The sequence below is a fragment of the Balaenoptera physalus genome (genome assembly GCF_965194825.1).
Source record: "Balaenoptera physalus genome assembly, contig: HAP1_SCAFFOLD_2128, whole genome shotgun sequence".
Taxonomy (NCBI): Eukaryota; Metazoa; Chordata; class Mammalia; order Artiodactyla; family Balaenopteridae; genus Balaenoptera; species Balaenoptera physalus.
The window spans coordinates 15,816-28,840 of NW_028124677.1; the positions used below are offsets into that span (position 1 = coordinate 15,816).

Consider the following 13,025-nt stretch of genomic DNA (forward strand, 5'->3'; position numbering starts at 1 on the left):
GACACCGGATCTCCACGGCTACTGCTCGTGGGATTCCCACCTCCAGACTACTTCCTTAGATGTGCCTCACCTACGAACAACAGCACCTGCAGCACAGCACATTTGCACTGCTTGGGATTTGCGTGGGCGAGGGTCGTGCAGCGTTAGGGGGAAGAGGTAAAGAGACACAAGTCCTACGGTGTGTGTTCAGCCACGTTCCATTCAAATTTCCACCCCAACAACAAAACTAGTTCTAAGGCTCTGTTTGCCCAAGTGACCAGAGAGGGCACGAAGCAGTGCTGCCGCCTTGTGGCGCTTTCCTGTAACAACAACTTTTAAAACTGTGCTCAAGGGCACTTACCATTCACAAGGCCTCTGACCTATGGGGCTGCAAATGTCCCTTGCCCAGGAGAAGTGTCCTGGGCTAGGTAATCTGCCATGAATTCAAATCAGGCCCGACGCTCAGGCAGAAATGTTTCAACAGCTCAGAGTTACTCACACGCTTTTTAAAAAACAGCACATCAAATGAAAAGATGCTCAGGATCTGTCATGGTTAGAGAATGCAGACAAAAGTAGACGAGGTGTTCCCTGGCTGCAGTCCTCAAAAAGACTACAAAGAGTAAGTGCTCAAGAGGGCAGGAAAACAGGGAACCCTACTACGCTGTTGGTGGAAATGTAAATTGCTAACAGCCAGTAGGGAGATAGGTAGGCAAGTTCCTTAGTAAACTATAAACTGGAGCTACCACGAGATTTGGCCACCCCACTGCAGTTCGTATAACCAGAGACTACCATCATTGGAATAAAGTAGTTGCACCCCAACGGTCGTGGTGCTACTCTTTACCATAGCCAGGACACGCAAACAACCAAAATGTCCAGTCGGAGGTGATTGGATAAACAACTTGTGAGACCTATACTCCCTGGACTGTCACGCATCCAGACAACGAAATGAATTCATGCTATTGGTAGTAACATGGATGCAGCAGTAGATGATCTCACTAATTCTGGTAAGTTAGAGACAGAAAGAAACATCTCCCAACATATCACTTATATGTGCAATCTAAAAACGCATACAAAGAAGTAGTATACAAGGGAAACACAGATTCACAAACGGGAAAAAGAAATGTCGAGTTCCCAGAACGGGAAATTGGGGATCGGGGAAGGATGAACTAGGAGGTTGGGATTCACAGAAATACACTATGATATAAAAAAGACTTCATCAACGACAACCATCCTGAGAACACAGGGAACTCTACTTAACATTCTTCAATACCCTAAGAGGGAAACGAATCCGAAATACTACAGGTACAGCTACATATATAACTGCATCAAGTTGCTGTCGAACTCAAAAGAACACAATATTGTATATACACTATGCTGGAATGGAAAATAAATATTAAATTATAAAAGGAGAAAAGGCAAGAAATGCCTACACTATTACTCTCTGTCCTCGGTGAACTGGGTTGTGTGACATCCCTTGAGCCTGAGCAGGCCTGGGGCCCCTGGCTAGAGTATGCTGCTGATTAGGGAGACAGAGGGGAGGACGTGCCAGCAGATCAGCACCCCCTCAGATATCTAGTGCCCATTCTCCTCTGCATGGGACCACAATCTCTAGATCCAAGCTGACCCTCTTACAGCTGAGCCAAGCCTAGTGTACCCAAAGGATGGTGGATTCGCTCGGAGGGAAGAGCTCTGAAAACACACCAGATCTCCACGGCTACTCCTCGTGGGATTCCCACCTCCAGACTACTTCCTTACATTCGCCTCACCTAGGAACCACAGCACCTGCAGCACAGCACATTTGCACTGCTTGGGATTTGCGTGCGCAAGGGTGCTGCAGCCTTAGGGGGAAGAGGTAAAGAGACACAAGTCCTACGGTGTGTGTTCAGCCACGTTCCATTCAAATTTCCACCCCAACAACAAGACTAGTTCTAAGGCTCTGTGTGCCCAAGTGACCAGAGAGGGCACGAAGCAGTGCTGCCGCCTTTTGGCACTTTCCTGTAAGAACAACTTTTAAAACTGTGCTCAAGGGCACTTACCATTCACAAGGCCTCTGACCTACGGGGCTGCAAATGACCCTTGCCCAGGAGAAGTGTCCTGGGCTAGGTAATCTGCCATGAATTCAAATCAGGCCCGACGCTCAGGCAGAAATGTTTCAATAGCTCAGAGTTACTCACACGCTTTTTAAAAAACAGCACATCAAATGAAAAGATGCTCAGGATCTGCCGTGATCAGGGAATGCACATAAACGTAGACGAGGTGTTCCCTGGCTGCAGGCCTCAAAAAGCCTATAAAGAGTAAGTGCTCAACAGGGCAGGCAGAAGAGGGAACCCTACTATGCTGTTGGTGGAAATGTAAATTGCTAACAGCTAGTATGGACATAGGTAGGAAAGTTCCTTGCTAAACTATAAACTGGAGTGACCATCAGACTCGGCATTCCCACTCCAGTTTGTATAACCAGAGAATACCATCATTGGAATAAAACACTTCCACCCCAACGGTTGCTGTGCTACTCTTTACCATAGCCAAGCCACGCAGATGACTGACATGTCCAGCGGGAAATGAATGGATAAAGAAGTTGTGCTACCTATACTCCCTCGACTGTCACTCATCCAGGGAACAAAATGAACTCATGCTATTTGTAGCAACATGGATGGAGCAGTAGATATCACTAATTCTGGTATATTAGGGACAGAAAGACACATATCCAGCATATCCCTTTCTGGTACAGTCGAAAAATGGATACAAAGGAAGTAATGTACAGGGCAAACACAGACTCACACACTGAGACACAAAACGGAGATTTACCATGGGGGAAATTGGGGATTGGAAAAAGATGAAGTAGGAGGTTGGGATTAACAGAAACACACTAATATATAAAAAAACTTCAACAACGGCGACCCTACTAATAGCACAGGGATCTCTAAGTGACACTCGTCAATAACCTAACATGGAAAATAATCCAAACTTGTAAAGGTACAGCTACATATATATCTGCATCAACTTGCTATCGAACGCAAACAAACACAACATTGTATATAAACTATGCTGAAATAGAAAATAAGTATTAAATTATAAAACAAGAAAAAGGCAAGAAATGCCTACTATATTACCCTCAGGCCTCTGTGACGTGGGCTGGTGTCACATCTCTGTTGCCTCAGCAGGCCTGGGTCCCAATGCAGGAGTACGCTGGTGCTCAGGGAGCCAGGGAGGAGGACGTGCCAGCAGATCAGCACCCCCTCAGACCTCTATTGCCCATTCTCCTCTGCATGGTAGCACAGTCTCCCGATCCAAGCCGGCCCTCTTACAACTAAGCCAAGCCTAGTGTACCCAAATGAAGGTCGACCAGCTGGGAGGGAAGAGCTGTGAAAAGACACCGTATCTCCACAGCTCCTGCTAGTGGGGTTCCCACCTCCAGCCTACTTCCTTAGACTCGCCCCACCTACGAACCACAGCACCTTCAGCATAGCACATTTGCACTGCTTGGGATTTGCGTGGGGTCGGGCAGCGCAGGGTAAGGGTGAAGAGGAAAAGATACACAAGCACTGTGGTGTGTGTTCAGCCACGTTGGACTCCAATTTCCAACCCAACACCAAGACTCCCTCTAAGGCTCTGTTTGCCTATGTTACCAGGGAGGACACGAAGAAGTGCTGCCGCCTTGTGGCGCTTTCCCGTAACAACAACTTGAAAAACTGTACTCAAGGTCACTTAACATTCACAAGGCCTGCGGGGCTGCAAATGAACCCAGCCCTCTAGAAATGTCCTATGCTAGGTGATGTGAAATAAATTCAAATCAGGTCCGACTCTCAGGCAGAAATGTTTCAAGAGCCCAGTGGTACTCATACGCTTTTTAAAAAACAGCACCTCAAATGAAAAGATGCTCAGGATCTCTCATGATTAAAGAATGAAAATAAACGTATACAAGGTGTTCCCTGGCTGCAGTCCTCAAAAAGCCTACAAAGAGTAACTGCTCAAGAGGGCAGGAAAAAAGAGAACCCTACTACGCTGTTGGTGGAAATGTAAATTGCTAACAGCCAGTATGGAGATAGGTAGGCAAGTTCCTTAGTAACCTATAAACTGGAGCTACCACGAGATTCGGCAACCCCACTACAGTTCGTATAACCAGAGAATACCATCATTGGAATAAAACAGTTGCACCCCAACGGTCGTGGTGCTACTCTTTATCATAGCCAAGACACGCAAACAACCAAAATGTCCAGCGAGAGACGATTGGATAAAGAACTTGTGAGACCTATACTCCCTGGACTGTCACTCATCCAGACAACAAAATGAACTCATGCTATTTGTAGCAACATGGATGCAGCAGTAGATGATCTCACTAATTCTGGTAAGTTAGAGACAGAAAGACACATATCCCAGTATATCACTTATATGTGCAATCTAAAAACGCATACAACAAAGTAGTATACAAAGGAAACACAGATTCACAAACGGGAAAATAAAGTGTCGAGTTCCCAGAGGGGGAAATTGGGGATTGGGGAAGGATGAAGTAGGAGGTTGGGATTCAAGAAATACACTAATACTTAGAAAAGACTTCATCAACGACAACCATCCTGAGAGCACAGGGAACTCTACCCAACATTCTTCAATACCCTAAGAGGGAAACGAATCCGAAATACTACAGGTACAGCTACATATATAACTGCATCAAGTTGCTGTAGAACTCAAACAAACACAACACTGTATATACACTATGCTGGAATGGAAAATAAATATTAAATTAGAAAACAAGAAAAGGCAAGAAATGCCTACACTATTACTCTCTGGCCTCGGTGAACTGGGATGGTGTGACATCCCTTGAGCCTGAGCAGGCCTGGGGCCCCTGGCTACAGTATGCTGCTGATTAGGGAGACAGAGGGGAGGATGTGCCAGCAGATCAGCACCCCCTCTGATATCTAGTGCCCATTCTCCTCTGCATGGGACCACAATCTCTAGATCCAAGCTGACCCTCTTACAGCTGAGCCAAGCCTAGTGTACCCAAAGGATGGTGGATTCGCTCGGAGGGAAGAGCTCTGAAAGCACACCGGATCTCCACGGCTACTCCTCGTGGGATTCCGACCTCCAGACTACTTCCTTAGATTTGCCTCACCTACGAACCACAGCACCTGCAGCACAGCACATTTGCACTGCTTGGGATTTGCGTGGGCGAGGGTCGTGCAGCGTTAGGGGGAAGAGGTAGAGATGCACAAGTCCTACGGTGTGTGTTCAGCCACGTTCCGTTCAAATTTCCAACCCAAAACAAGACTACTTCTAAGGCTCTGAATGCCCAAGTTACCAGAGAGGACACGATGCAGTGCTGCCGCCTTGTGCCGTTTTCCTGTAACAACAACTTTAAAAACTGTGCTCAAGGGCACTTACCATTCACAAGGCCTCTGACCTCAGGGGCTGCAAATGACTCTTGCCCAGGAGAAGTGTCCTGGGCTAGGTAATCTGCCATGAATTCAAATCAGGCCCGACGCTCAGGCAGAAATGTTTCAACAGCTCAGAGGTACTCACACGCTTTTTAAAAAACAGCACACCAAATGAAAAGATGCTCGGGATCGGCCGTGATCAGGGAATGCACATAAACGTAGACGAGGTGTTCCCTGGCTGCAGTCCTCAAAAAGCCTATAAAGAGTAAGTGCTCAACAGGACAGGCAGAAGAAGGAACCCTACTATGCTGTTGGTGGAAATGTAAATTGCTAACAGCCAGTATGGAGATAGGTAGGCAAGTTCCTTGCTAAACTATAAACTGGAGCTACCATCAGACTCGGCATCCCCACTCCAGTTTGTATAACCATAGAATACCATCATTGGAATAAAACACTTGCACCACAACGGTTGTTGTGGTACTCTTTACCATAGCCAAGCTAAGCAGATGACTGACATGTCCAGCGGGAAATGAATGGATAAAGAAGTTGTGCTACCTATGCTCCCTCGACTGTCACTCATCCAGGGAACAAAATGAACTCATGCTATTTGTAGCAACATGGATGGAGCAGTAGATGATATCACTAATTCTGGTATATTAGGGCCAGAAAGACACATATCCAGCATATCCCTTTCAGGTACAGTCGAAAAATGGATACAAAGGAAGTAATGTACTGTGCAAACACAGACTCACAAACTGAGACACGAAACGGAGATTTACCATAGGGGGAAATTGGGGATCGGAAAAAGATGAAGTAGGAGGTTGGGATTAACAGAAACACACTAATATATAAAAACACTTCAACAACGGCGACCCTACTAATAGCACAGGGATCTCTAATCGACACTCGTCAATAACCTAACATGGAAAATAATCCAAAATTGTAAAGGTACAGCTACATACATATCTGCATCAAGTTGCTGTCGAACTCAAACACAACATTGTATATAAACTATGCTGAAATAGAAAATAAATATTAAATTATAAAACAAGAAAAAGGCAAGAAATGCCTACTATATTACCCTCAGGCCTCTGTGACGTGGGCTGGTGTCACATCTCTGTTGCCTCAGCAGGCCTGGGTCCCAATGCAGGAGTATGCTGGTGCTGAGGGAGCCAGGGAGGAGGACGTGCCAGCAGATCAGCACCCCCTCAGACCTCTATTGCCCATTCTCCTCTGCATGGTAGCACAGTCTCCCGATCCAAGCCGGCCCTCTTACAACTAAGCCAAGCCTAGTGTACACAAATGAAGGTCGACCAGCTGGAAGGGAAGAGCTGTGAAAAGACACCGGATCTCCACAGCTCCTGCTAGTGGGGTTCCCACCTCCCGCCTACTTCCTTAGACTCGCCCCACCTACGAACCACAGGACCTTTAGCTTAGCACATTTGCACTGCTTGGGATTTGCGTGGGGTCGGGCAGCGCAGGGTAAGGTTGAAGAGGAAAAGATACACAAGAACTGCGGTGTGTGTTCAGCCACGTTGGACTCCAATTTCCAACCCAACACCAGGACTCCCTCTACGGCTCTCTTTGCCTACGTTACCAGGGAGGACACGAAGAAGTGCTGCCGCCTTGTGGCGCTTTCCTGTAACAACAACTTGAAAAACTGTACTCAAGGGCACTTAACATTCACAAGGCCTGCGGGGCTGCAAATGAACCCTGCCCTCCAGAAATGTCCTATGCTAGGTAATCTGAAATAAATTCAAATCAGGTCCGACTCTCAGGCAGAAATGTTTCAAGAGCCCAGTGGTACTCACACGCTTTTTAAAAAACAGCACCTCAAATGAAAAGATGCTCAGGATCTCTCATGATTAAAGAATGAAAATACACGTAGACGACGTGTTCCCTGGCTGCAGTCCTCAAAAAGCCTACAAATAGTAACTGCTCAAGAGGGCAGGAAAAAAGAGAACCCTACTACGCTGTTGGTGGAAATGTAAATTGCTAACAGCCAGTATGGAGATAGGTAGGCAAGTTCCTTAGTAACCTATAAACTGGAGCTACCACGAGATTCGGTAACCCCACTGCAGTTCGTATAACCAGAGAACACCATCATTGGAATAAAGCAGTTGCACCCCAACGGTCGTGGTGCTACTCTTTACCATAGCCAGGACAGGCAAACAACCAAAATGTCCAGCCAGAGATGATTGGATAAACAACTTGTGAGACCTATACTCCCTGGACTGTCTCTCATCCAGACAACAAAATGAACTCATGCTATTTGTAGCAACATGGATGCAGCAGTAGATGATCTCACTAATTCTGGTAAGTTAGAGACAGAAAGACACATATCCCAACATATCACTTATATGTGCAATCTAAAAACACATACAAAGAAGTAGTATACAAGGGAAACACAGATTCACAAATGGGAAAAAGAAGTGTCAAGTTCCCCGAGGGGGAAATTGGAGATCGGGGAAGGATGAAGTAGGAGGTTGGGATTCACAGAAATACACTAATATATAAAAAACACTTCATCAACGACAACCATCCTGAGAGCACAGGGAACTCTACTCAACATTCTTCAATACCCTAACAGGGAAAAGAATCCGAAATACTACGGGTACAGCTACATACATAACTGCATCAAGTTGCTGTAGAACTCAAACAAACACAACACTGTATATAAACTATGCTGGAATAGAAAATAAATGTTAAATTATAAACCAAGAAAAGGCAAGAAATGCCTACTCTACTACACTCTGGTCTCGGTGAACTGGGATGCTGTCACATCCCTTGAGCCTGAGCAGGCCTGGGGCCCCTGGCTAGAGTATGCTGCTGATTAGGGAGACAGGGGGAAGGACATGCCAGCAGATCAGCAGCCCCTCAGACCTCTAGTGCCCATTCTCCTCTGCATGGGACCACAATCTCTAGATCCAAGCTGACCCTCTTACAGTTGAGCCAAGCCTAGTGTACCCAAAGGATGGTGGACTCGCTCGGAGGGAAGAGCTGTGAAAAGAAACCGGATCTCCACGACTATTCCTGGTGGGGTTCCCACCTCCAAACTACTTCCTTAGATTCGCCTCACCTAGGAACCACAGCACCTTCAGCATAGCACATTTGCACTGCTTGGGATTTGCGTGGGCGAGGGGGATGCAGCATTAGGGGGAAGAGGGAAAGATACACAAGCCCTATGGTGTGTGTTCAGCCAGTTCCATTCAAATTTCCACCCCAACAACAAGACTACTTCTAAGGCTCTGTTTGCCCAAGTGACCAGAGAGGGCACAAAGCAGTGCTGCCGCCTTGTGGCGCTTTCCTGTAACAACAATTTGAAAAACTGTGCTCAAGGGCACTTAACATTCACAAGGCCTCTGACCTGCGGGGCTGCAAATGACCCTTGCCCCGGAGACGTATCCTGGGCTAGGTAATCTGACATGAATTCAAATCAGGCCCGACGCTCAGGCAGAAATGTTTCAACAGCTCAGAGGTACTCACACGCTTTTTGAAAAACAGCACATTAAATGAAAAGATTCTCAGGATCTGCCGTGATCAGGGAATGCACATAAACGTAGACGAGGTGTTCCCTGGCTGCAGTCCTCAAAAAGACTACAAAGAGTACGTGCTCAACAGGGCAGGCAGAAGAGGGAACCCTACTATGCTGTTGGTGGAAATGTAAATTGCTAACAGCCAGTATGGAGATAGGTAGGCAAGTTCCTTGCTAAACTATAAACTGGAGCTACCATCAGACTCGGCATCCCCACTCCAGTTTGTATAACCAGAGAATACCATCATTGGAATAAAACACTTGCACCACAACGGTTGTTGTGCTACTCTTTACCATAGCCAAGCCACGCAGATGACTGACATGTCCAGCGGGAAATGAATGGATAAAGAAGTTGTGCTACCTATACTCCCTCGACTGTCACTCATCCAGGGAACAAAATGAACTCATGCTATTTGTAGCAACATGGATGGAGCAGTAGATGATATCACTAATTCTGGTATATTAGGCACAGAAAGACACATATCCAGCATATCCCTTTCAGGTACAGTCAAAAAATGGATACAAAGGAAGTAATGTACAGGGCAAACACGGACTCATAAACTGAGACACGAAACGGAGATTTACCATGGGGGAAATTGGGGATCGGAAAAAGATGAAGTAGGAGGTTGGGATTAACAGAAACACACTAATATATAAAAAAACTTCAACAACGGCGACCCTACTAATAGCACAGGGATCTCTAATCGACACTCGTCAATAACTTAAAATGGAAAATAATCCAAAATTGTAAAGGTACAGCTACATATATATCTGCATCAAGTTGCTGTCGAACTCAAACAAACACAACACTGTATATGAACTATGCTGAAATAGAAAATAAGTATTAAATTATAAAACAAGAAAAAGGCAAGAAATGCCTACTATATTACCCTCAGGCCTCTGTGACGTGGGCTGGTGTCACATCTCTGTTGCCTCAGCAGGCCTGGGTCCCAATGCAGGAGTACGCTGGTGCTGAGGGAGCCAGGGAGGAGGACGTGCCAGCAGATCAGCACCCCCTCAGACCTCTATTGCCCATTCTCCTCTGCATGGTAGCACAGTCTCCCGATCCAAGCCGGCCCTCTTACAACTAAGCCAAGCCTAGTGTACCCAAATGAAGGTCGACCAGCTGGGAGGGAAGAGCTGTGAAAAGACACCGGATCTCCACAGCTCCTGCTAGTGGGGTTCCCACCTCCAGCCTACTTCCTTAGACTCGGCCCACCTACGAACCACAGCACCTTCAGCATAGCACATTTGCACTGCTTGGGATTTACGTGGGGTCGGGCAGTGTAGGGTAAGGGTGAAGAGGAAAAGATACACAAGCACTGCGGTGTGTGTTCAGCCACGTTGAACTCCAATTTCCAACCCAACACCAGGACTCCCTCTAAGGCTCTGTTTGCCTACACTACCAGGGAGGACATGAAGAAGTGCTGCCGCCTTGTGGCGCTTTCCTGTAACAACAACTTGAAAAACTATACTCAAGGGCACTTAAAATTCACAAGGCCTGTGGGGCTGCAAATGAACCCTGCCCTCCAGAAATATCCTATGCTAGGTAATCTGAAATAAATTCAAATCAGGTCCGACTCTCAGGCAGAAATGTTTCAAGAGCCCAGTGGTACTCACACGCTTTTTAAAAAACAGCACCTCAAATGAAAAGATGCTCAGGATCTCTCATGATTAAAGAATGAAAATAAACGTAGACGAGGTGTTCCCTGGCTGCAGTCCTCAAAAAGCCTACAAAGAGTAACTGCTCAAGAGGGCAGGAAAAAAGAGAACCCTACTACGATGTTGGTGGAAATGTAAATTGCTAACAGCCAGTATGGAGATAGGTAGGCAAGTTCCTTAGTAACCTATAAACTGGAGCTACCACGAGATTCGGCAACCCCACAGCAGTTCGTATAACCAGAGAATACCATCATTGGAATAAAACAGTTGCACCCCAACGGTCGTGGTGCTATTCTTTATCATAGCCAAGACACGCAAACAACCCAAATGTCCAGCGAGAGACGATTGGATAAAGAACTTGTGAGACCTATACTCCCTGGACTGTCACTCATCCAGACAACAAAATGAACTCATGCTATTTGTAGCAACATGGATGCAGCAGTAGATGATCTCACTAATTCTGGTAAGTTAGAGTCAGAAAGACACATATCCCAGCATATCACTTATATGTGCAATCTAAAAACGCATACAACGAAGTAGTATACAAAGGAAACACAGATTCACAAATGGGAAAAAGAAGTGTCGAGTTCCCAGAGGGGGAAACTGGGGATCGGGGAAGGATGAAGTAGGAGGTTGGGATTCACAGAGAAACACTAATATATAAAAAAGACTTCATCAACAACAACCATCCTGAGAGCACAGGGAACTCTACTCAACATTCTTCAATACCCTAACAGGGAAAAGAATTCGAAATACTACGGGTACAGCTACATACATAACTGCATCAAGTTGCTGTAGAACTCAAACAAACACAACACTGTATATAAACTATGCTGGAATAGAAAATAAATGTTAAATTATAAACCAAGAAAAGGCAAGAAATGCCTACTCTACTACACTCTGGTCTCGGTGAACTGGGATGCTGTCACATCCCTTGAGCCTGAGCAGGCCTGGGGCCCCTGGCTAGAGTATGCTGCTGATTAGGGAGACAGGGGGAAGGACGTGCCAGCAGATCAGCACCCCCTCAGACCTCTAGTGCCCATTCTCCTCTGCATGGGACCACAATCTCTAGATCCAAGCTGACCCTCTTACAGTTGAGCCAAGCCTAGTGTACACAAAGGATGGTGGACTCGCTCGGAGGGAAGAGCTGTGAAAAGAAACCGGATCTCCACGACTATTCCTGGTGGGGTTCCCACCTCCAAACTACTTCCTTAGATTCGCCTCACCTACGAACCACAGCACCTTCAGCATAGCACATTTGCACTGCTTGGGATTTGCGTGGGCGAGGGTGATGCAGCATTAGGGGGAAGAGGGAAACATACACAAGCCCTATGGTGTGTGTTCAGCCAGTTCCATTCAAATTTCCACCCCAACAACAAGACTAGTTCTAAGGCTCTGTTTGCCCAAGTGACCAGAGAGGGCACAAAGCAGTGCTGCCGCCTTGTGGCGCTTTCCCGTAACAACAACTTGAAAAACTGTGCTCAAGGGAACTTAACATTCACAAGGCCTCTGACCTGCGGGGCTGCAAATGACCCCTGCCCAGGAGAAGTGTCCTGGGCTAGGTAATCTGCCATGAATTCAAATCAGGCCCGACTCTCAGGCAGAAATGTTTCAACAGCTCAGAGGTACTCACACGCTTTTTGAAAAACAGCACATCAAATGAAAAGATGCTCAGGATCTGCCGTGATCAGGGAATGCACATAAACGTAGACGAGGTGTTCCCTCGCTGCAGTCCTCAACAAGACTACAAAGAGTACGTGCTCAACAGGGCAGGCAGAAGAGGGAACCCTACTATGCTGTTGTTGGAAATGTAAATTGCTAACAGCCAGTATGGAGATAGGTAGGCAAGTTCCTTGCTGAACTATAAACTGGAGCTACCATCAGACTTGGCATCCCCACTCCAGTTTGTATAACCAGAGAATACCATCATTGGAATAAAACACTTGCACCACAACGGTTGTTGTGCTACTCTTTACCATAGCCAAGCCACACAGATGACTGACATGTCCAGCGGGAAATGAATGGATAAAGAAGTTGTGCTACCTATGCTCCCTCGACTGTCACTCATCCAGGGAACAAAATGAACTCATGCTATTTGTAGCAACATGGATGGAGCAGTAGATGATATCACTAATTCTGGTATATTAGGGCCAGAAAGACACATATCCAGCATATCCCTTTCAGGTACAGTCGAAAAATGGATACAAAGGAAGTAATGTACTGTGCAAACACAGACTCACAAACTGAGACACGAAACGGAGATTTACCATAGGGGGAAATTGGGGATCGGAAAAAGATGAAGTAGGAGGTTGGGATTAACAGAAACACACTAATATATAAAAACACTTCAACAACGGCGACCCTACTAATAGCACAGGGATCTCTAATCGACACTCGTCAATAACCTAACATGGAAAATAATCCAAAATTGTAAAGGTACAGCTACATACATATCTGCATCAAGTTGCTGTCGAACTCAA

General features: G+C 46.2%; 2 long non-coding RNA genes across 2 annotated transcripts; both read left to right on the forward strand.

Moving 5' to 3' along the window:
* The first annotated feature begins 2,928 nt into the window (after positions 1-2,928).
* Positions 2,929-6,107, forward strand: LOC309654158. Its single transcript, XR_014259939.1, has 2 exons — positions 2,929-4,370; positions 6,045-6,107. It is a non-coding gene; the product is annotated as an uncharacterized lncRNA (long non-coding RNA).
* Positions 6,108-9,544: 3,437 nt separating this feature from the next.
* Positions 9,545-12,792, forward strand: LOC309654163. The gene is made up of 2 exons (XR_014259944.1): positions 9,545-11,054; positions 12,730-12,792. It is a non-coding gene; the product is annotated as an uncharacterized lncRNA (long non-coding RNA).
* The last annotated feature ends 233 nt before the right edge of the window (positions 12,793-13,025 follow it).